This window comes from Pinus tabuliformis, chromosome 8, assembly GCF_031772625.1.
Source record: "Pinus tabuliformis cultivar Carrire ecotype Pingquan chromosome 8, CPIR1, whole genome shotgun sequence".
Classification (NCBI taxonomy): domain Eukaryota; kingdom Viridiplantae; phylum Streptophyta; class Pinopsida; order Pinales; family Pinaceae; genus Pinus; species Pinus tabuliformis.
Window position 1 is genome coordinate 1,194,380,308 of NC_142294.1, and position 22,476 is coordinate 1,194,402,783.

Genomic DNA, 22,476 nt, shown 5'->3' on the forward strand with positions numbered 1-22,476 from the left:
ACAACAATGCCATTCTCCAAAATAATATGGCACAAATGATGAATTTTCTTCTAATGGAAATAAAACTTACTGATATCAGCATATAACTAATGTTCTCAAAGCACCTATAGATCCAATCTCATATTTTTCTCATGCTCATCCTTAGATTTACAATACAAAAGTATGTAGTCCGTTAAAACAACTACAAACTTATCCAAATATTCTCAAAAGGATCCATTAATTAGACACATAAAAACATATGGAACATTGGTTAATCCAAAAGGAACCACCGTGAACTCATAATGTCCATAATGAGTTTAGAAAGTTGTATTACTAATATATTCTTTCTTAATTTACAACTGGTGATGTCCTGACCTCAAATAAATCATGGAAAACACTTGAGCTCCTTGAACCTGATCGAAAAAATAATCTATCCTCATCAATGGGTACTTATTATTGATAGTCACCTTATTTAACTTCCCAAAATTGATGCACAGATGCAAGGTTCCATCCTTTTTCTTAACAAATAAAACTATAGAAACACATGAAGATACACTAGGCCATAAGTACCCCTTCTTTAATAACTCCTTCAACTGCATCTATAGTTCTTTGAGCTCTTGAGTACTCATCCTGTAAGGTGTCGTAGATAAAGAGTAGCTCCAGAAACCAAGTCAATTGAGAAATATCTATATCTCCTCACAGATAATCCTAGGATTTCAACAAATACATTGGCATACACTTTCAGCACTAGACAATCTTCTAAATTGGCTTGTTGATCCCTATTGGGTTCCTCCAAATGAACAACCAAAACCTGGAAACCTTTTCTAAAATTATTTCTTAACTGTAGAGATGATATCTCTCTAATATATATCAATTGATGGGCTCCATGGACCTATCTATACTAACCTTCATGATCAACACAAGTAAAAGATTTATTATGGAAATCCAAAATTGGATAATGCTTCTCCAACCAATCCATATTGATTAGGAGATCATATGATCCTAAGGAAATTATACTAAGCCTAGCCTTAGTACTCAATCCATTCAAATGAATCGAGAATTATTTCACTAGTTCCATAATTCTTCTCTTTACTCCTATAGCTAATTGAACCATTCATGCCATTTGATGCTTGGTCTTTTCCAAATTAATTTTTCCTACAAATTTCTGGTCAATATAAATGTGAATAACTCCTTAATGAATCAAAATAGTAATAAGATGATTATGTAACTTACCTTCAATTTCAATCACGTGTGCCTACTATTCAGCGTTCTTGTTATCTAACACAACCTAGATCCTAGGCATGTTTCTACCTAGTTCATCCATTTTATCAACTACATGCATAATGAAAATCGTCTTCTTAGTTCCACCCTTATAGCGAAAATCTTGAAATTTATGAAAACCTCAACAAACCAAAAATTTGATACAATGGGCTAAGGATTTATTACCAAAAAGGTCACTGCTCCTGGGTTCATTTATAACTATAGATGATTGTTATTTCACTTTTTTCTCATTCTTTAAGGGCAAGGGTTTAAATCCATTCTTTCTCTACTCCAATCAAACTCTTCTTCTTGTTGTCCCATGCCTTTTTCACAACTGATTGATAGTTGTTTTTCTCATATAATTGTTTAGTCATCCTCACAGTCATATCCAAGGTTTTAGGCTCATCAAATTTAAACCTATTTACATAGAATGAAGGTACCCCACTAACATATCTCTACATTTTTACCTTCTCATCTTTAATAAACCTAAGACACCTTATAAATTCTATTAACTTCTAGCGATATTCCACCATAATGATGTTTCCCAACTCTAATTTGAAAAAATCCTACATTTTCCCTTTGTAAAAATGTTGAGATAAATATTTCCTTTGGAAATATTCCTCAAGTTTCCATGATTTCAATCTCTTTTCTTCCAATTTCTTCACTTTCTTGAGCTATTCCCACCAAAGGTGAGCCTCATCTTTCAAATGGTATATAACAATTCCAGCTTCCATGTTTGAAGAATAATTAAACAACTACAAATACCTCCTCACCTCCAACAACTAGGCCTTCTCCCTTTTCTTGTTCTACATTTAAGGTAGAAGGCTTAACATTGTTCAGCTGCCCCTATAAGTTGTCTCTGTGAGACCTATTTCTAGACAATCTCATAGGTGATACACTAGGGTTTTTTTTGTCTTAAAGGTGGCATAAACTATCTTTAGCGACCTCCTTTTAGCATATAAATGTTTCTATCCATCACTCATTGTATTTATTGAACCTCCAACACCTTTTTTACCAAATTTGTGCTTAGTTTCTGAAGCTTGCTTAGCCTTAGATTGTTAGGTTAGTTCTTGCTGAATTTTATTCAAACTTTACAGAATGTGAATATTGATTTTTTGTTTCTCTTTCACCATTATGACATTATCCACCTTAGAATTATAACATCCATCTTGTGGCTTCTCATAGTCTCCCCCATATATATATTTTTGGCCTATTCATGCAATGAACATTTGATTATGTTCCGACATCTCCCACACTGATATCCACTACTACAAATTCCACTTCTAGGTTGTTCTTCGATCCTCATGATAATATTATCTTTTGGACCTATACACTTCTTTATAAAAAAAATACTTGGAATTCTTTTCCAAATGAAAATTTTGTGGCCACTAGTGATTTCTACTGACCAATAGCTTTTTGTAGACTATTTACTTCCAAAATTTGAACACTTGTGTAGAAACTTATGTCCTTCAAAATATTTAATTGAGCATAATTTATTCCTCCCCAATATCCTATAGATTTCTCCTTTATTCTAGAATTTTTCATCCTCCAAATCTAGTTTCTATCTTGCTAGAGGTGTTCTACTTGGAATTCCCTTTGTTTTGAGTATTCACACACCAAGAGTGCAAAGATATGCCCTCAAAAAGTTCACCCTCTCTCCCTCTTTGATCTTCTCTTGTTACAGAGTTGTAAAAAATCCATTATATTTCTAAATTAAAATTTAATACTTAACATGATTCCCACTTCGTCCTTATTGGGTAAAAGCTCGTGATTTTTAGAACTTGACCAGTATGCCCTAATTGGTTATATTCTCATCACATGGGTCTTTTCTCTCTCAATTTCCACAAGGCACACACACAATTATACACCCACGAGACTCATTATTCACTCATCATTAAAATAATGTAACACAAAACATTAAAACACAAAACACCCATGCAACCCTCCATTATATAAAACAAAAAACTATATATATACAGGAAAGATTATCTATATATATATATATATATATATATATATATATAAGGGTGAAAATGTGAAACTCAGTTACACTTTTGTGAGAAATTCCTCCGAAAAATTCACAAGCTCAATTTTTTGATCGAATAAAAAAAAATTTGGTCGAATTTTTTAAGTTTATTCATCCAAAATATTATAATAATGCTCAACCAAACTTTTTTCCATTTAGACTAATGCTTATTGTTAAACAGAATTTTTTTCAGAGTTGAAAAAATCAGCAAAAAAATAGTTTGGCCAGTTGAATAAATATTTCGGCCGAATAAATGATTCGGTGAAACTATTTGTTTGGCTGAACTATTTTTTTGGGCTGATTTATATATATATATATATATATATATATATATATATATATATATATATATATACGATGGGCTATACCCTGCTGTGAAGTATTTTGCTATGTTGATTTTTGAATGTGGTATTTCAAGCGCTGTGAACTGTATTGATTTTTGAATGTGGTTTGTCGAGCACTGTGAGCTCTATTGATTTTTGAATGTGATTTATCAAGCATTGTGAGCTCTGTTGATTTTTGAATGTGTTATGTTGAGCGCTATGAGGTTGGTTTGTAATTTAAATTTATTGCTCTCTCGAGCATGGTTGTTTTGAGCCGAAGCCATGGCGATGTTGAAGCCAAGTGCTATGAGGTTTGTTTGTAATTTATTTTTTTGTAATTAAATTTTTTTTTTTTACAGGAATTTTTTATAATTTTTTTTTATTTTGCAGCTTGGCGCTAGAGGAATTTTAGTTGGTTACGCTCTCCACTCAAAACTTTCTTAGCCTCCTCGTCTAACCTCGTCATCCAAACCAGGTATGTCAACCAAGACTCCTAATGAACTATCTACTATGATGATCATGAATTCACAGAAGGCTCTCTACCCAAATTAAATTTCAATGAAGACATTGATTGTGATGATGTAGAAGCTTTATAATGTGAAAAGAGGCAAGCTGAAGATCCATTGTTTGCATAACAAGGAAGTGCATGCCATCATTTTGTCTGTGTAGTTGTCCAACTTGTAATGATTTAATTTTTGTTTTTCAGTTTCCATACCATAATAAAATAAATCTCGGCTTATTACACGAAGTCGAGATTGTATAAGTTTAATTGTCCAACTAGTTTTTGAAAATGTTGTGATCTTTGAAATTGGTATCAGTTGCTCTTATTATATTTTACTTGCACTTGAAACACCATAACATTCCAAGGGACTGACATTCGAATTAGCTTATTAGATTTTACAAATTATTTAGGTAACTTTTTGTTGAACAAAACACATTTGTGTAAATAGCGGTAAGATATCGAGTGCATATCTTGATAAATCCATTCATGAGCAATGTATGCATTGAAAACCTTAACATTATTGTCAGTCATCCTAATTTTTGGAATAATATTCGACAATTTGTGGAATAAGAGTAAGGTCAATTTTTTAGGGTCATTTTTGTCACTCCAATTCTTGACTAGTTTTGAATTGAATATTCTAAAATAAACAAAGGAGATTCGAATTTTGGATTCTCTTCAAGACCTGCTTTGATGTCTTCAACATCTTCCTTCTTCATCTCTTCCCTTATTTTTTCATTATTCAATATTTTATTCATGTCGTAGATGTATTGATCCAATGCATTCCTCAGTTCCACTGTTTCTTTCTAGTCTTGATCTTCAATTTTTAGTTTCTCTGCCTCTGCAATCATTTTGGAAATCTCATCATCACTCAACCTTCCACTCTCATTCGTCATGGTCATCACTTCTTTATCCCACTTGACTTATGCTCTGTTGACACCTTCAAAATTCCGTTAGCATCGATCTCCATACCCATGATAATTTTGACATCTCCTCTAGGTGCACATGGAAGTCCCTCCAAAACAAATTCGCCCAAAGGATAATTGTCTTTGATATTGGGCCTTTCCCCTTCATAGACATCTATTAGCACTGAATCCTGATTGTCAGCTACAGTAAAGTAGTTGTAGTACAGTAACATCTCTTGGCTAAAAACATTACCCTGTAATATATAACATGTAACCAGTATATACAAAACTCTATTGAGATTTATGCAATTCAGTTTGAGAGTTAGAAAGAAATATAATGCATATCAATGAAACAATGATTTATAAATATAATTTTTTTTCGATATAATCTCTCATGGTGCTGGTTAAGAAGCGACAGTTGAATTTTATATTTCATTTAATGTATCGTTTTTCATTTTGAGCTTTCCAATTCTCTGTTTTTATTTTTAAATAAAATTAGACTATGTAAGTATTAAAAAAAATGTTGTAAATGACCCATTTAACCAAGTCAATCAATAATAATAATTTCAGAGGAAAATAGTACTATCAATGCATATTCCCTTAATGTTACCTATAGATTAGATTCCCCCAAATTATTGTTGTCACATTATCAATTTCAATCCTCCACATTATCAATTTGTTCCGGGTCACTTTTGCTTCCCTTTACAACGTGACTGCTTCATTTATGTTTTTTTTTCATTATGTATAATTCACTTCAAGCTTCACTATTTTCTAAGGACATGGGTCTTGTTAGCTTCCCAAGATGAGGTAGAATACACTTAATTGAAGGTTTTTGTACTTTCTCTGTTCAAGTATTAGTTTCTTTTTGAGATGCATCTTTTTCATTTCTATTTTGTTGGGTGCATTTGATTCAAGCTAATTAGAGTGCTGGTATTGATTTTTCATCTATTTTTGGTGTTTTAATTTTAATGCTATTGGGTTCACTTGTTCTAACTTGATTTATCTCGTAGAACAACCTTGATGCTTCTTGGTAACATACTTTCCTTGCTTCTATTGTTATATGTTCATTTAAGTTTCCCTTTTCATTATGTGTAATTCACTTCAATATTCTCTATTTTATTGGAACATGGGTCTTATTAGCTTTCTAAGATGAGACAGAGTACACTTAATTGAAGTTTCTTGTACCTGCTCTTTTCAAGTAGTAGTTTTTTATAAGATACATCTTTTTCATTTCTATTTTATTGGGTGCATGAGAATGAAGATAATTAAAGTGTTGGCATTGCTTTATCCTCTATTTTTGGTGTTTCAATTTAAATATTATTGGGTTTCTAATTAAAGTTTTGGCATTTATTTGTCATCTATTTTTGGTGTTTTAATTTTAATTTTATTGGGTTGACTTGCTCTACCTTGAATTATCTCATAGAAATATAGTCCAAATGCACAAAACACTTTGAAGAGAAGCCCTAAGATTATCAGGAGCTCTTACTCGATCAAAATGTTCTATCTTGAGAGTATGGGCATATGATGTAGTGACAAAGAACTAGATATAATGCACCTATCGTTAATGCTATTGTCATATCCCCAATGGAAAAGATGATGATATCATGGCCATTGAACCTTGATGCTTCTTGGTAACATATTTTCCTTGCTTATGTTGTTATATGTTCATTTATGTTTTATTTTTCTATGTAATTCACTTTGATTCCCTATTTTCTTGGAACATGGGTCTTATTATCTTCCTAAGATGAGGCACAATATGCTTAATTGAAGGTTCTTGTACTTTCTCTTTTCAAGTAGTAGTTTCTTTTTGAGATACATCTTTTTCATTTATATTTTGTTGAGTGCATGAGATTGAAGATAAATAGAGTGTTGGCATTTCTTTCTCATCTATTTTTGGTGTTTTAATTTTAATGTTATTGGGTTGACTTGTTCTACCTTGATTTATCTCATAGAACAACCTTGGTGCTTCTTGGTAACATACTTTCCTTGGTTCTCTGGTTATATGCTCATTTATGTTTCTTTTTCCATTATGTGTAATTCACTACAAGGTTCCATATTTTCTTAGAACATGGGTCTTATTAGCTTCCTAAGATGAGGAAGAATACACTTAATTGAAGGTTCTTGTACTTTTTCTTTTTAAGTAATAGTTTCTTTTTGAGATAAATTTTTTAATATCTATTTTTTTGAGTGCATGAGATTGAAGCTAAATAGAGTGTTGGCATTGATTTGTCATCTATTTTTGGTGTTTTAATTTTAATGCTATTGGGTTGACTTGTTCTACGTTGATTTATCTCGTAGAAAAACCTTGATGCTTCTTGGTAACATACTTTCATTTCTTCTATTGCTATATGTTAATTTATGTTTATTTTTTCATTATGTGTAATTCAGTTCAAGCTTCCATATTTGCTTGGAACATGGGTCTTATTAGCTTCCTAAGATGAGGAATAATACACATCATTTAAGGCTCTTGTACTTGCTCGTTTCAAGTAGTATTTTATTTTTGAGATACATCTTTTTTATTTCTATTTTGTTGAGTGCATGAGATTGAAGCTAATTAGAGTGTTGACATTGCTTTGCCATCTATTTTTTTTGTGTTTTAATGTTAATGTTATTGGGTTGACTTGTTCTATCTTGATTTATCTCATAGAACAACTTTCATGCTTCCTCGTAACATACTTTACTTGCTTCTGTTGTTATATGTCCATTTATGTTTCCTTTTTCATTATGTGTAATTCACTTCAAGAATCCCTATTTTCTTGGAACATGTGTCTAAAACAAAGTCTTTCAATAGAAATCACATGAGAGAATTTTTTTTCTGACGTGTTTCAAACCAACAACTGTGGTTCATCATCTAATCCTGATGATGAACCACAGTTGTTGATTCGAAACTCGCCGGCCAAAGAATTCTCTCATGTGATTTCTACCGAAAGACTTTGTTTAATTCATTATGGATCACAGAAGCTTGAATACAGAAAAAGCATGGGTCTTATTAGCTTCCTAAGATAAGGCAAAATAGACTTAACAAAAGGTTCTTGTGCTTTATCTTTTCAAGTAGTAGTTTCTTTTTTAGATACATCATTTTCATTTCTATTTTGTTGGGTGCATGAGATTGAAGCTAATTAGAGTGTTGGCATTGCTTTGTCATCCATTTTTGGTGTTTTAATTTTAACGTTATTAGGTTGATAATTAGAGTGTTGGCATTGCTTTGTCATCCATTTTTGGTGTTTTAATTTTAACGTTATTAGGTTGATAATTAGAGTGTTGGCATTGCTTTGTCATCTATTTTTGGTGTTTTAATTTTAATGTTAATGGGTTGACCTTTTCTACCTTGATTTATCTCATAGAACAACCTTGATGCTTCTTGGTAACATACTTTCCATGCTTTTGTTGTTATATGTTCATTTACTTTTCCTTTTTCATTATGTGTAATTCACTTCAAGCTTCCCTATTTTATTAGAACATGGGTCTTATTAGCTTTCTAAAATAAGACACAATACAATTAATTGAAGGTTTTTGTACTTGCTCTTTTCAAGTAGTAGTTTCTTTTTGAGATACATTTCTATTTTATTGGGTGCATGAGATTTAAGCTAATTAGAGTGTTGGCATTGCTTTGTCATCTATTTTTTGTGTTTTAATTTTAGTGTTATTGGGTTGCTAATTATAGTGTTGACATTGCTTTGTCATCTATTTTTGGTGTTTTAATTTTAAGGTTATTGGATTGATTTATTCTACCTTGATTTATCTTATAAAACAACCTTGATGCTTCTTGGTAACATACTTTCCTCGCTTCTATTGTTATATGTTTATTTATGTTTCTATTTTCATTATGTGTAATTCACTTCAAGCTTCCCTATTTTCCTGGAACATGGGTCTTATCATCTTCGTAGGATGAGGTAGAATAAACTTCATTGAAGGTGCTTGTACTTGGTCTTTTCAAGTAGTAGTTTCATTTTGAGATAGATATTTTTCATTTCTATTTTGTTGGGTGCATGAGTTTGAAACTAATTAGAGTATTGGCATTGTTTTGTCATATATTTTTGGTGTTATAATTTATTTATTTTTTTGTCAGCCAAAAAAGCTGCATTATATTATCATAATTTAAAAAACAAAATACATCAACAAATTATATGAGTACATCATTGCTGCCACATTAGGCAAAATAACAGGATTGAGAGCGAACAAAAGTTCTTCTTTGGACAGGATTCAGCCTGTGAAGAAGCTAAGACAACCTGTGTCATTTGTTATTTCCAAACCAAAAGTAGCAGAAGAAGATAATTTTCTAAAATTACATTACGGGGGTGGGTTGGGGGGGAAACAGTCGCGGGGCTGCAAAGAATGATGCCCGCTCATGCAAGTGGTAATCAATATTCTCCACCTGTGTCTCCAATGCACGAAGGTGGTTATTTGTTCATCGGAGGTGCCACTGAGGGCCATATAAGGAGTCCAAGAGTTCAGTCTGCATTTACAAAGATGGTTGATCGAGATAACATGGAAGAATGCTCCACATAGATAGTTGAGTTGGAAAAAGATCAATTATTGGTTGGTTTTCATCAGGTGGTACAAGAGGCTCACAAAAAGGCATGGTATGGTTTCCACATTAAATAACACACCTTTAAAAGTGGAGATTTAGTATTGTTGTGAAATAGTAAGCTAAGTTTCCAGAAACGTTTTAGATGCATTGGCTAGGGCCATATATCGTTAAGGATATTACGGATGGAGGTACAACTCAGCTCACAATGTTGAATAAGAAATCATTTCCAGGAAAGATCAATGGGAGCTGGTTAAAGTTGTATTGGGGTGATCCTAGCCCTGCGCAATGATGATACGGATGCAGGATAGTCATAGTACTCTAAGAAGTTGAAAGGAAGTACAGGACTCTAAACTATGCTTCCAAAATGATAGTTTGGCGAAGTGAATGGGTTGCGTGACAAATCCGAGAAGGTTAAGAGGAAGGTTGCGATGAAGGAGCTGCAATAGAATGGTGGGTCCCGTGTAGCCTGGCCAAAAAGTGACCGTTGGAAGCACTGTAGATAATTGAGTGGAGATTTTTCCATTAAGGGGAGATCATTTAAGGAGCATATATTTAAAAATCTACCATCAAAAGTGCATTAATGATAGGGATATTGAGGGAATGGATGGATTTGAATTCAAATTGGGCTATAAATACAACATTCCGCTCCACATTCGAACACTTTTCTTCCTGAGAAATTGTCTTGAGCTTTTACGCTTTAACTTGTGCCAAGATAATTGTTGTATGTCTGGAGAGGCTTGGAAAGAACTTTAAGAGAAGCTTTCACAACAAGGATTCAGCATGGTAGCGCCAAATATTATTCAAGAGAATGACTACAACCCAACTCAATCTGGACCAACCCATAGCTAAAACCTTACCCACCACAGTGCCTAGGTCTTTGAGGCCTAAACCATCTACCTCTACAGTAGGAGACAAGAAGCAGAAGAATCCCCTACAAGCATAAATGCAACAATCATCGGGAAAACATCCAATAGAGGTCCGAAAAAAGGGTAATATGGATAGAACCAAGCAATTGAGGAAACCCTTGGACTTCGATGAGGAGGAGTTAGCTACTGGGATCGAAGAGATTAATGGAGATGAAGCAACATTGATTGCTTTGCTACCACCTTATGTGTCAGCTAGGAAATCCACCACCAAAGTGACGAGGGACCCTGATTCGACAAAATTCCAGGTCTCCACACCATTGTTGCTGAAGAACGTACCTTTTGAGGGGGATCTATTGGTCTGAATACTATATTTTAAGATGGAGAATTAGGACCTGGGGTATCACGTGAAGTTCCTGCAATTGGAACCGAGAAAATAGCTAAATAAAGTATAATATGAGGAGTGAGATGTTACATGGCTCGAACCAATGAAGTGGGCAGCCAGAGTTGAGTGCACGGAGATGTTCAACATGTTATGGGTGCCACATTTTAGTTGCAGTACCATTAACATTGTATTTTTGTGTCAATTATTGACACCGGTTCATGATGGGTGCCTTTGGTTGGGAGGGCCCATCCCGATCAATGATATGTTAATCCACCGAATCACATTGTCGCCATATGAAGGAATAGACCCTCTGGATGCTTTTCTTGGGAAATCACAGGAGAAGAAGTTTGAAAACCAGATGCAGAGCGACTTCGTGCTAGTGAACAAGTCATGCCACTATGCGATTAGTTCCATCTTAGATGGCACAGTGTAGTTTGCTGCACAAATATTTGTTGCGAAGATCATGAGGAAGTGTCACATTGATGAAGTGTCGATCCCAGTAGTATATCTTGCTACGAAGTGTGCCAAGGGAGTCCAATATAATTGGGCTAAGTATTTATGTCATGAGTTTTTGGAAGATTTTTGTGAAGCCCAGGATGACAGAAAGGCATTCCACTATGCATCGATGCTTACGATGATTGTGTTAGTGGCATGGAGGATGCCAGAGGAAAGCTAGTGCTCAACATGATCCAGACCTATGCAAGGCCACATAATTTTCCTCTCCGTGGGCAACAAAGGACCCTAAGCATGAAGACGAAAATATTTAGGGTCCTGCTCGAATCTAAGTTAAGGATGATGATTAACCAATGACCATAGTTATCACCTAGCTTGCATGCACATTATGCTAACGTTGTTGATATCAAGGTAGATTTTCATAATATGTCTATCCGTGTGAAGAAATATGCCACGGGAACATGCCATAAGTTCCCATACTTTATTCCTGAAGACAATATTATGGGGGTCGTGAGTAAATGGCCGGGCGACTGGCTCACCACATTTGATGTAGGCATAGGTACCCGTAAGGCTGCTGAAGGAGAACCAAATAAAACCAAAGCTACAACAGCATCAACAAAATAAAAGAATAAGGAAGCACAAAAGGCTTCTGCAAAAGAAAAGGTGACGCATCAGGAAGAAGCTTCTATAAAGGAGAGGGAAGCACCAGAAGAGAAGGTCTCTACCAAAGAGATAGAAGTGCTAAAGGAGAAAGATTCCATCACGTCAGAGGCCACTATTAACCATGAAAAATATAAAATGGAGTGCACCAATATAGAGGTAGAGACAAAGGGTGAAGAGGAAGGGGGTGAGACATGGAGTCCCCCTTCATTGTTAAAAAGAGGTAGAAAGGGAGATCCACGGGACCGTGCAAGAAGAAGAAGTTGAACAAGCTTTTGGGCGCGACATCAATGGTCCTCACCGAGGGGGACTTGGATGAGATTGGTGATGTGGTCTGTAGTGCAACATATACTATTTGGAACCACTTTGAGGACCAATACCATCAGACACTCAAAAAGGTGAAGCAGGACCTAAGGGAATTGCAGGTCCAAATAGGGGTTATTCAAGCGAGCATTGGACAAGTGAGCCTGATGTAAGCGAGTATTGGACAAGCGATCCTGAAGCATGTGAGCCTAAAGCCAGAGAGCGGTTTAAACTTAGTAGAAGTGATCATCGCATACCTTCACACAGTGTAGCTATCAAAGGGATCACTATACCTTGAGACTTCAGAAGATGGGGAGTCCCTATTACATTTGAAGGATTTGAGTCTAAACCTTGTGGCGCTCCCTATTCAGACATTGTGTGAGCTTTATTAAGGAGTATCGGATGAGCTCAGAGTTCAGGAACAATGAGAATTACTAGATATTAATGAAGCAAAGAGAAACAACTAGAAGATGTTCAAGGAAAAGATGCATGTACTCAAGGAATGGGAATAAGTCATTGTGCCTAGTCAGCAGCTGGAAGCAACAATGGAGGAGGCCTGCACTAAGCTTCTCGAGCTCTAGATCCCAACAAGAGTGGCATCCGCAGAGAAGATCCAGAAGTTAACTACCAAGGAAAAATAATCAAAGGACAAAATTGGTAAGATTCATTTTGAGTTGTAGTTATAGATATTTGAGCTTCAACTTAAGCTGTCGCCAACCACTCCTCCAGAAGTTAGAGAGTAGCGTGAGTCTGCTATTAAAGAATACATGACTACACTTGAAGTTGCAGCCAAGGATTGCACCGATTTGTTTGAACAGGCCATGGAACTATGGACGTCGTTGCAGGAGGATCCACACATGTAGAAAATCAAAGCAGATATCTGAGAAAAACAAAGATAGTTTGATGTGATCAGAGCTATAGTGTGTACTTTAGCACCAGTGCAAAGGTTCATCCGACTGCAAGAGGGGAAGTTCATCCAGAACGCGACTAATGAGCTCTGTCGGAAGGCATCCATCATATCTTTAAGGTCATAGCCTGGGTTGATGAGGCAAGCCAGTTGACACAAATGGTGTAGAGAAAGTTGAAGGATATGCAATAGACACTGAGAAACATGGGCCTTATAGTTGAAGGTCCTACTACCGAGAATCTAGTCAAAAAGGTTCATCAGGCTATTGCGCAGGGAACAATAGGTCTTCAAGCATTGAAGAAATAATTAAGTGATCTACAAGAAAAGGTCGAGGTAATACCAGTAGAGTGAATCGGGACGAGTCATGTATTTGTGTTGGGGGCATATTGGGACAGGGTCCCATGGGGTAAATTTTGTAAAAGTTTTGTTATTATTGTAAAGTCTTTGCATTTTGAGGAGTGGAGCACGCATGTCGATATGAGTCAAAGGGGATTTAGCATGGTCAAAGCCCCTTAATTTTTTAGGAGTTAAGTTGTTTTGTGACCCACCCATGGTTCGTGGACTACGGTATTGTAATAGAAGATGATATAAAAAGGAGTCATACAAGGTCATGAAAGAGGGAACAATCTATTTATGTGTGAATTATCTAAGTAATAGAAGTCTGTTTTCTGTACTCAGGAAAAGGGCAAGGCTCCTACAGCTATGTGCGCGGAGACCTTGGTAAGTCCACGGCCGAGTGTGTGGGCCCTTGCAATTGCGTGCAAATGGTTGAAAGAGAATTTAATTGAAGATATAAGCATAACAAAGGTTGTCTTGGAGCATTATTTGTGTATCTGTGTGTTAGTATTTACTTCTGAATTTACTGCATATTTGGTCTATTTACTGCAATTTATCATGAAGCATACTTAATATATGTGTGAAAAGGATAAATCTATTTATTTACATGATGTTATGAATGTTTAGAACAATCGGCAAGGCATTTGAATCTTTATTTGTTAGTTGCTGTAATTTCCAAGATTTAAAGGTTAGGGTTCCCGCAGATCAGAGTAAAGCCCTAAAAGTAACAGAAACACATCACATAGTCCTTTGGATGTGAAAACCTAGTTCTATCATCCCCCAATACTGCCTTAGGTGAGACTGCAGCCTGTGTTATGCGAGTTGTTACGAAACGGTCCAGTAGTGCAGGATTTTGTTGGTTAGTGCAACTAAATCTAAACTTGGGTCCAAGCCCCATCAAACCAACAATCCTAGGCAAGGGTGGATTAGGAAAAACTCAGCTTCTCAAGAAGGTATTCAACAACAAAAATGTGTGTAATCACTTTAACGACAATTTATTACTTTGGCTCATCGTTTCGCAAAATAAAACTATTAAAACTCTGCAGAATGAGCTCTGCACACAAATAACCTTGTAAAAAAATGTGGAGTTGGGTAAAAATATGGACAAAGATGATGTAAAAATATTCTTATAATACCAAATTATTCATGCCAACCATGTGATTTCATTGTTGGTAGGAGAAGGGTTGTTGGTAAGGAAGGATCACCATTGGAATAGCTACGAGAAATTCATGATGGGAAAGGATTTTGTTAAAGATAACTATTAAAAAAAAAAGGTTCAGAAATATTTGATTAAGGTTAATGGAGGTGTGATAATTTAAAAAAGGCTTTACGAAAACTATAAAATATTTGATTGAAAACCTAAATGTAGTTGGTTGAGAACCTCCAAAATACAAAACAAAACTAATAAATTATTTCTTGAACACATATAGAAGGTGAAAAGTGGAGAAGACAATTGAAGATAGAGATTATGATAGATACATCATGTAAAAAAAAAATCGACAAAGAATGTGTATAAATATATTTTGATTGAAAACCTAATGTAGTTGGTTGAGAACCTCCAAATTTCAAAACCAAACTAATAAATTATTTCTTAAACACACAGAGAACATAAAAAATGGAGAAGAAATTTTAAAATAAAGATTATGATAGTTAGAAAATGTAAAAAAAATGTTTGTTCCAATATTGTCTATGGGATAGACGTGGGTATTTCTTGTTCAGGCAACAAAATATGTATTGAGACAGTGAATGATTACATTGTGAGCTAATAAAAGAGTTTTTTCTTATATTCTTATTTAGTAGTAAATATTGAATACTCTTTACATCCTTCTAATTTTCATAATTATTCTCAATATTTGTGGTCCCATTTTGTTACACAAAAATTTCATTTGCAAACCACACACAAAACATCCCCTATGCCATATTCTAATAACTATAAAAAAAACCCCAATCCTTTGAATTTTGGGTAAGTTAAATACGTTTTTAATTTTTAAGTTTGGGTAAGTTAAATGTATTTGTAATCTTCAAAGTTTGAATAAATATGGAAGGTCAAGAAGAAAGCATTTTTGGTCCTCCATTTGAATGTGATGAAGAAGAAATTGAAGAAAATGTTTCCAAATTCAATGCAAGGTCAAATTTTGGTTCTAGGCATAGATCTTGAAATATTCTTGGGAAAGGTAGATGTTGCAAAGCCTATGTCCATGTCCAACACCAATACAAGCCCTATTTTGTTTGAGGAGTAGGCACAAGCTTAAGTTTTCATAAAAGAATTGAGTAATTTTGGTACAGATTTGAGAATTTATGATAACATTTTGTCACATGATGGTTTTGGTACATATTTTGGAATTTTTGATAAGAATTTGTCACATCATGGATTGGTCCCTTGTGAAAATCATTTTTGGTCCAAAAATTGTAAAGAATGCAAGGTGAAACTTCAACGAGTATACTTGAGCCTATTCAAGATACATTATACATTAACATATCAAACAAGTCATCCCTGGTCATGTATAGGAAAACAAACTAATTATTTTAATATTTTTAAGTGGGGGTAAAAGCTAACGCATGCCATAAGGTGGAAATAACTTTTTCTTATTGCCCAAATTTTTCAAATCATGAAATCAACAATGTCTCACACATGCATTATCTTATGCCTTCTAGTCTTATGATATGTTAGTCTTTGAAACTGAGTTTGATAGTGAATGATACACTAATTTCATTACAATCATGTTCCATGGTAGATATTCACATTGAGAACAAAATGGATCGCTTTGAGGAAATCGATGAATATGTTGACTTAGTGAATGAAGAAGAGAATGGTGACAAATAAAAATTATGTTTGATGACAATTATTAGCAAGGAACAAGCAAAATATTTCTTCCCTAATGGCATACTTTTTGAAGAGATGATCTACCCTATGTGTCCCTACCCTTGGTCCACATAAGAGAGAGAGGATGACCTCCAGAAAATATGAGGGAATCTAGTGTGAAGGCCCTCGAGAAGATATTAATCAAGACAATGGTGTCAAAATTGGATCTGGAAGGGCATATAAATAAATGAAAATGGACCTACAATCCAACCCAATGACCATACTCTTTCACTTTGTGACAATTGAATGAGATATTTGGGATATGGAAGATGGAGAGATCGATCACATAACAACCTCAATCAATAGGCATATGGAAACAGATGTCTCCTCTTGTTTCACCCATGACATTTTCCAACTTTGAAACCTAAAAAATTTATGCCCTTGATCTGTGACATCTAATCTCTGTGATATGGGTGATAACGTTATGACTGATTTGATGCATATGAAAGGATCTAATTCCATGATGAATCACTACCATGAGAAATAAATGGCCCCTAGTTTTAGAGAAACCAGAGGGGATGATGTTTGCATTAGTTTTCCTGACCACATGTGTCTGGATGTAGAAAAAAAATCATGAGAGAAAGGGACTGTTATTTTATTTTCACCGAGGTGCATATATTAGATCAATTCATCATGTATTATCACATTAATAAATAAACATCGATTGGTTGGTGGCATAAGCATATAATGGAAAATGTTGTGGAGGAAAATTATTAACAAATATCTCTGGGATATAAAAGATGGAGAGATCGATCAGGTAACAACCTCAATAAGTAGGCATATTGAAACAGAGGTCTCCTCTTGTTTCAATAATGAGACTTTCCAACTTTCAAACCTAGAAAATCCTTGCCATTGATCTGTGACTTCTAATCTCTGCGATCATGGTGATAACATTATGACTAATTTGATTCATATGAAAGAATCTAATTCCATGATGAATTACTTCCCTCAGAAACCAATGGCCCCTGTTTTTAGTGCAATCAGAGGGGATGATGTTTTCTCTAGTTTTCTTGACCATATGTGCCTAGATGTAGAAAAAACAATGATGAGAGAAAGGGCTTGCTCTTGTATTTTCACCTAGGTGCATATATTTGATTAGGTCATCATGTAGTATCACATCAATAAAGCAACATTGATTTGCTGGTGGCATAAGAATCTAATGGAACATGTTGTGGAGGTAAACACAACCACCCATTTTGGTGGCCCTCATGTTTATGATTAGTCACGTAGAGGTGAATATGAAGTGTTAGCTATATCTAAATCAAATACAAGTGGCTTTATACACCAAGCCCAAAATTATGTTGAAAATTTAGATATTGGGCAAAATCAACCATTCAAACCTATAATTGATGACATTATTTCTATAGACCAATATTTCCCTAGGGAAATAGTTCAAATATGTGAAGAAAGGTTTATATGGAATAAATGGTATCCTTTTTTCCATATCTTCATGGAAACCTATGAAAAAACTTGAGGATACCTAGGGCACTATGGTATATCCTTAGTTTCAATTTTAGTCTTGAACATAATTCTTTTCTAAGTTTGGAAAAACATTATATATACTTATATGACAACATAGTTTCATATCTACCGGGGATAAATTATTAGTATGCTAGATGATTCCTCAAGATAGATTTGGGAGCAAAGAAGGGAAATATTTTGTGGTTTTATTAACATAGCCCAATGCAAGGGTGGATCAAAAAATCATGTATCATTTCATCTCAACGTTTGAAATAATAGAAGATTTTTTTGATTGGAAAATACACATGCTTATTCACAAAATGTAGTGACAAAGTTTCCAACTTGCAACCATCCATATTTTGACATCTCATTGTTTCACTTGCAAATAAAGCACATACAAAAGGGATAATGGATTGATGAAATATTGAAGTGGATGAAATGGCTACCTGACTTCACCTAGCAGCTTAATATAGCACTAATAGTGGTTTTCTCAATCTATTTGTGCTCTCTTATGAGTTTGGGAGAAAAAACTAGGAATTAGATGGGTTTCTACATATATCCAAGAGGATAAACCTTTTACACAGTAATATGAACCTTTAACAAAATATATAGACAAATCTAGTCCTATTCCTATTTAACCTAAGCTCATACAATTCCTATCTAACCTATTCTAAACCTCCAATTGAGTCAAAGGTTACATCAATATCATCTATATTTATAGCATAACAATATATCATGACATGTAAGAGAAAGCAATCACAATCCAAAAAACGCAGTGCACAATTAAAATGACTAACATAAATGAATAATTTGTATTATTATAGTACTTTTTCAGTAGCTATATTTTTGTTCCTAGACTAAATTATTCATTGACATTAGTTATTTTTAGTTGCATTACTTATTACCTAGTCATATATTTTAACCTGAGACTAAATTAGTCATTTATGTTAGTCATTTTTAGTTGGGTCACTTAAGATTGCTCATTTTTTATAGTATTTAACGTGGAAAATTTGTGGTGACTAACGTTTTTAGTCCCCTGGTCACTAATTTCATCATTTTCTACTAGTGATATGTGTTTACATGTCTATCTTGCATACATGTATGAATACATTTGTTCACGTGTTTTTTCTATTTATGTAATTTTATATATTGATCCAGAGGGTGAAAATGTTGGTCCAAGTAGACGTAACTGAAGTCAGACAATTCAAGAAGAAGGCTAGACACCAACAATCATTTATCCATATGACATTCTAGATGAGCTTCCTTGGGAGACAAATCTCCAAAAATTCACATTGCAAAAGTGAAAGAGTCATTATTCTAAATTTAGGAAAGATCTTGGGAGTTTGGGTCTCCATGCAAAGAGTAGAGAAAGGTTGGAAATAGTTGTGCACTCTCTAAGCTCATTTCTTGATATTTACGAGAAGATTGGGCCAACCACATATTCATTTATAGATATGATGAGGCGTAGAAAGGAAGAAATGATGAGTCCTGATAAATGGGCTAAGGTTAGTAAAATGGTTACAAAAGAAAATGAAAAATGTATGTTTAATTTCAAAGAAGGGATGAAAAGAAAGATTCTCAAGGTGCAATATTTCAAGCACTGTGATATAGCCATCCATTTGTTTGATAGGTTCCTTGCAACGTATAGAAATATTCCATGGAATGACAAGGTTCCAATTTATTTTGAAAAAATATTTTATGGAGAATTCTTTTTGGGTATGAAACCTGATTATAATGGCCTTCCATCTAAATATTATGGTACTTGGAAAGGTCAGTTATATGATTGTAAGGGTGCATTGCGTGATACTGAATTCCCTCACCCTCAGCCACCTTTAGTACTCCAATCTCCTTGTCTAGTAACTTTGCGGAGAGAGATGGATGCCACTTCTCAAATTGGTCGAGAAGGAAGGGATGTCATTATAGAAAACATATCGAGTGCATTGACTAGAATTGATATCGGTCTAAATTAGCAAACAGCACGAGCTAATGCAGTGCTAATTTTGTATAACATAGATGAAGGCATAGATAATATGACTACTAAGGAGCTTAATGCATATGCAAAGGCTTGTCATACTAGCTGGAAATACCTAATTATTCATGAAGAAGAGGGTGTGGGATCGGTATGTGTTAATCGTTAGGGTGCATATTGTAATGTAATTTATAATGTATGTGTTAAAGTAGATTCAAATACATTTTGTCACTTTTTTACGATATAATCTAACACAAATGTATCATATGTTTATCATTTGAAGTTAACTCGTTTGTTGAACAAAAGTTTTGATAATTTCATGGTCTCAAGTTCAAGTTCCAAATGAAGATATTTTGAGAGATGTTAGTTTTTTTAACAGTTCATGTTAGTAAAGTAATTATTCCACTTTTATTATATTGGTATATTGTGAGGACATATTTTTAAAAGAAACAATTATGTATGTATAATTAAATGTTAACAAAATCCAATTCCGACCAATAATTTTGACATAGTGCCACCCGATTCCTTCCTATTAGGATAAGTGCTACAAGTTATATTGTATATTTCACTTATGTTTTGTTATGAATTGAAGTGAAATTTTCATTAAAAATGAGATAGATTTATCTTATACTTATAAAATTTTGGAATTTTAGGTTTGTGTAGATGATTTCCATTTTCTAGGCACTTTAGAGAGGGAGTCGACAAAGGGGATAAGATCATCTAAACAATTTGAAAAATTCGTATAACAATTTTTTAAATTGTGAGTTTATGCATTTTCATGTGCAATTGAAAATTTTTAAGACATACATGTACATGTATTGTACATGGCATGATGGAGGGAGCAATGCATGGCGAACCAAAAGGACACAATGGAGGGGGAACACCATGAGGTATTGCATGGAATTTAAAACTTTCTATAATTTTGTTTTGATGATTACATTTTCATTTAATTTTAAAACATTAAAATTTAATTTTATAGTACATAATATTATGTATATATGCAATTACACATGTTGTGCAGGGAACCCATGATTCAGATGAGAGCACAAGGAGGTTGATAGATCATATATTTCAATGAGATCCTCTAACTTGATGCAACTTTTTATTTGATAGTCTTTTAATGTTATATTTACTTTTATCATGATATAAATTTTGGACATATTTAAAGTAGAACTCTTTATTATGAATTGATCCATCTTATTATTTGATAACTTTTTATTATATATTTACTTTTATAATGATATAAATTTTGACATATTTTAAATCTTGAACTCTTTATTATGATTTAATACATGATAATTTTGGAGTTTATGTACATTTTTCATTCATGTATAGAAAGACTACTATGGATGTCGGTTGATAGCTGACTTTTAATATAAAGTTGTTTGAATGCACTAACATAAGTTAGATAAAATCACATTATAAAACATGGCTCACAATTTGCATGATGCATGCATGATTTGATGCTTTTAAATGTTTTACATATTTACATTTAGTTGGTACATTTTGCATTCAATAATTCCTATAATGTTAGTAGACAATTCCTAGATTTTGTTTAAATTTGTTTTGTATTGAGTTATTTAAATTGAATCTATTAAAATTTCAAATTACAAAATGTGAGCTCTACATTTTGCATTTGAATGAATCTTATAATTTGGTGTAGATGTGTAAAACAATCATAACTTAAAATTGCATTATAAAATATGATATGTACATTTTGCATTCATGTAGATCAAGGCTACTGTGGATATTGGTATATGTACAAGTGAGATCATCATTTACATCTATTTGCAATCGAAATTTCCTATGTTTGTGCAATGTTTTTAGTGAGTTCCCTAATATTTTTGCCATAGATTTTACCAAATGTTTTCTTTAGTACTTGATGAAACCACTGCCATCTGTATTTCTCTACATGCAGCTACGTCATTTTTATTTCTAGATTCTCGAATTATTTTTAGAACACTAATTATATTTTGAATCACATTTTGCTTCACCTTTTTATCTTTCGATGATTTTTGAATACTCAATATAGTTGTAACGTCTTTTAATTTCTTTGATGATAATATACCTCTCAAAATTTGAGCTTGAAATGTCACACTTTCTTCTTTGAAGAAATTCTCAATAATGACCTTAACATGATATCGTATAACATGGTCAACTTTTTTAACATCTCATCATCGATATTGATTTCATCTATACATATAAAAATTAAATGTAAATCGGTATAAATATTCATTAAATAATTAACTTAAAAGATAGATTTTGAATGAAATTGAAATTAATAAATATGTATAGTTTCAATAATACACATGACACACACACACACACACACACACATATATGATATCGTATAACATGGTCAACTTTTTTAACATCTCATCATCGGTATTGATTTCATCTATACATATAAAAATTAAATGTAAATGGGTATAAATATTCATTAAATAATTAACTTAAAAGATAGATTTTGAATGAAATTGAAATTAATAAATATGTACAGTTTCAATAATACATATGACACACACACACGCACATATATATATACTTACTTGATGGTGATTCAACTTCTTCACTTGAATCTCTTTTAATATCTTCAACAACATGATCAATCACTGGTTCATTCTCTTTTTCCCTTTATCTTTCAACATTTTCGATCTCACTATCAATGTTATGAGGAATATCTCTCTCTCTTTACATTGCAAAATATTTTTCAAATTAATTCATCAAATAAAAATTAAATTGCACAATGAACT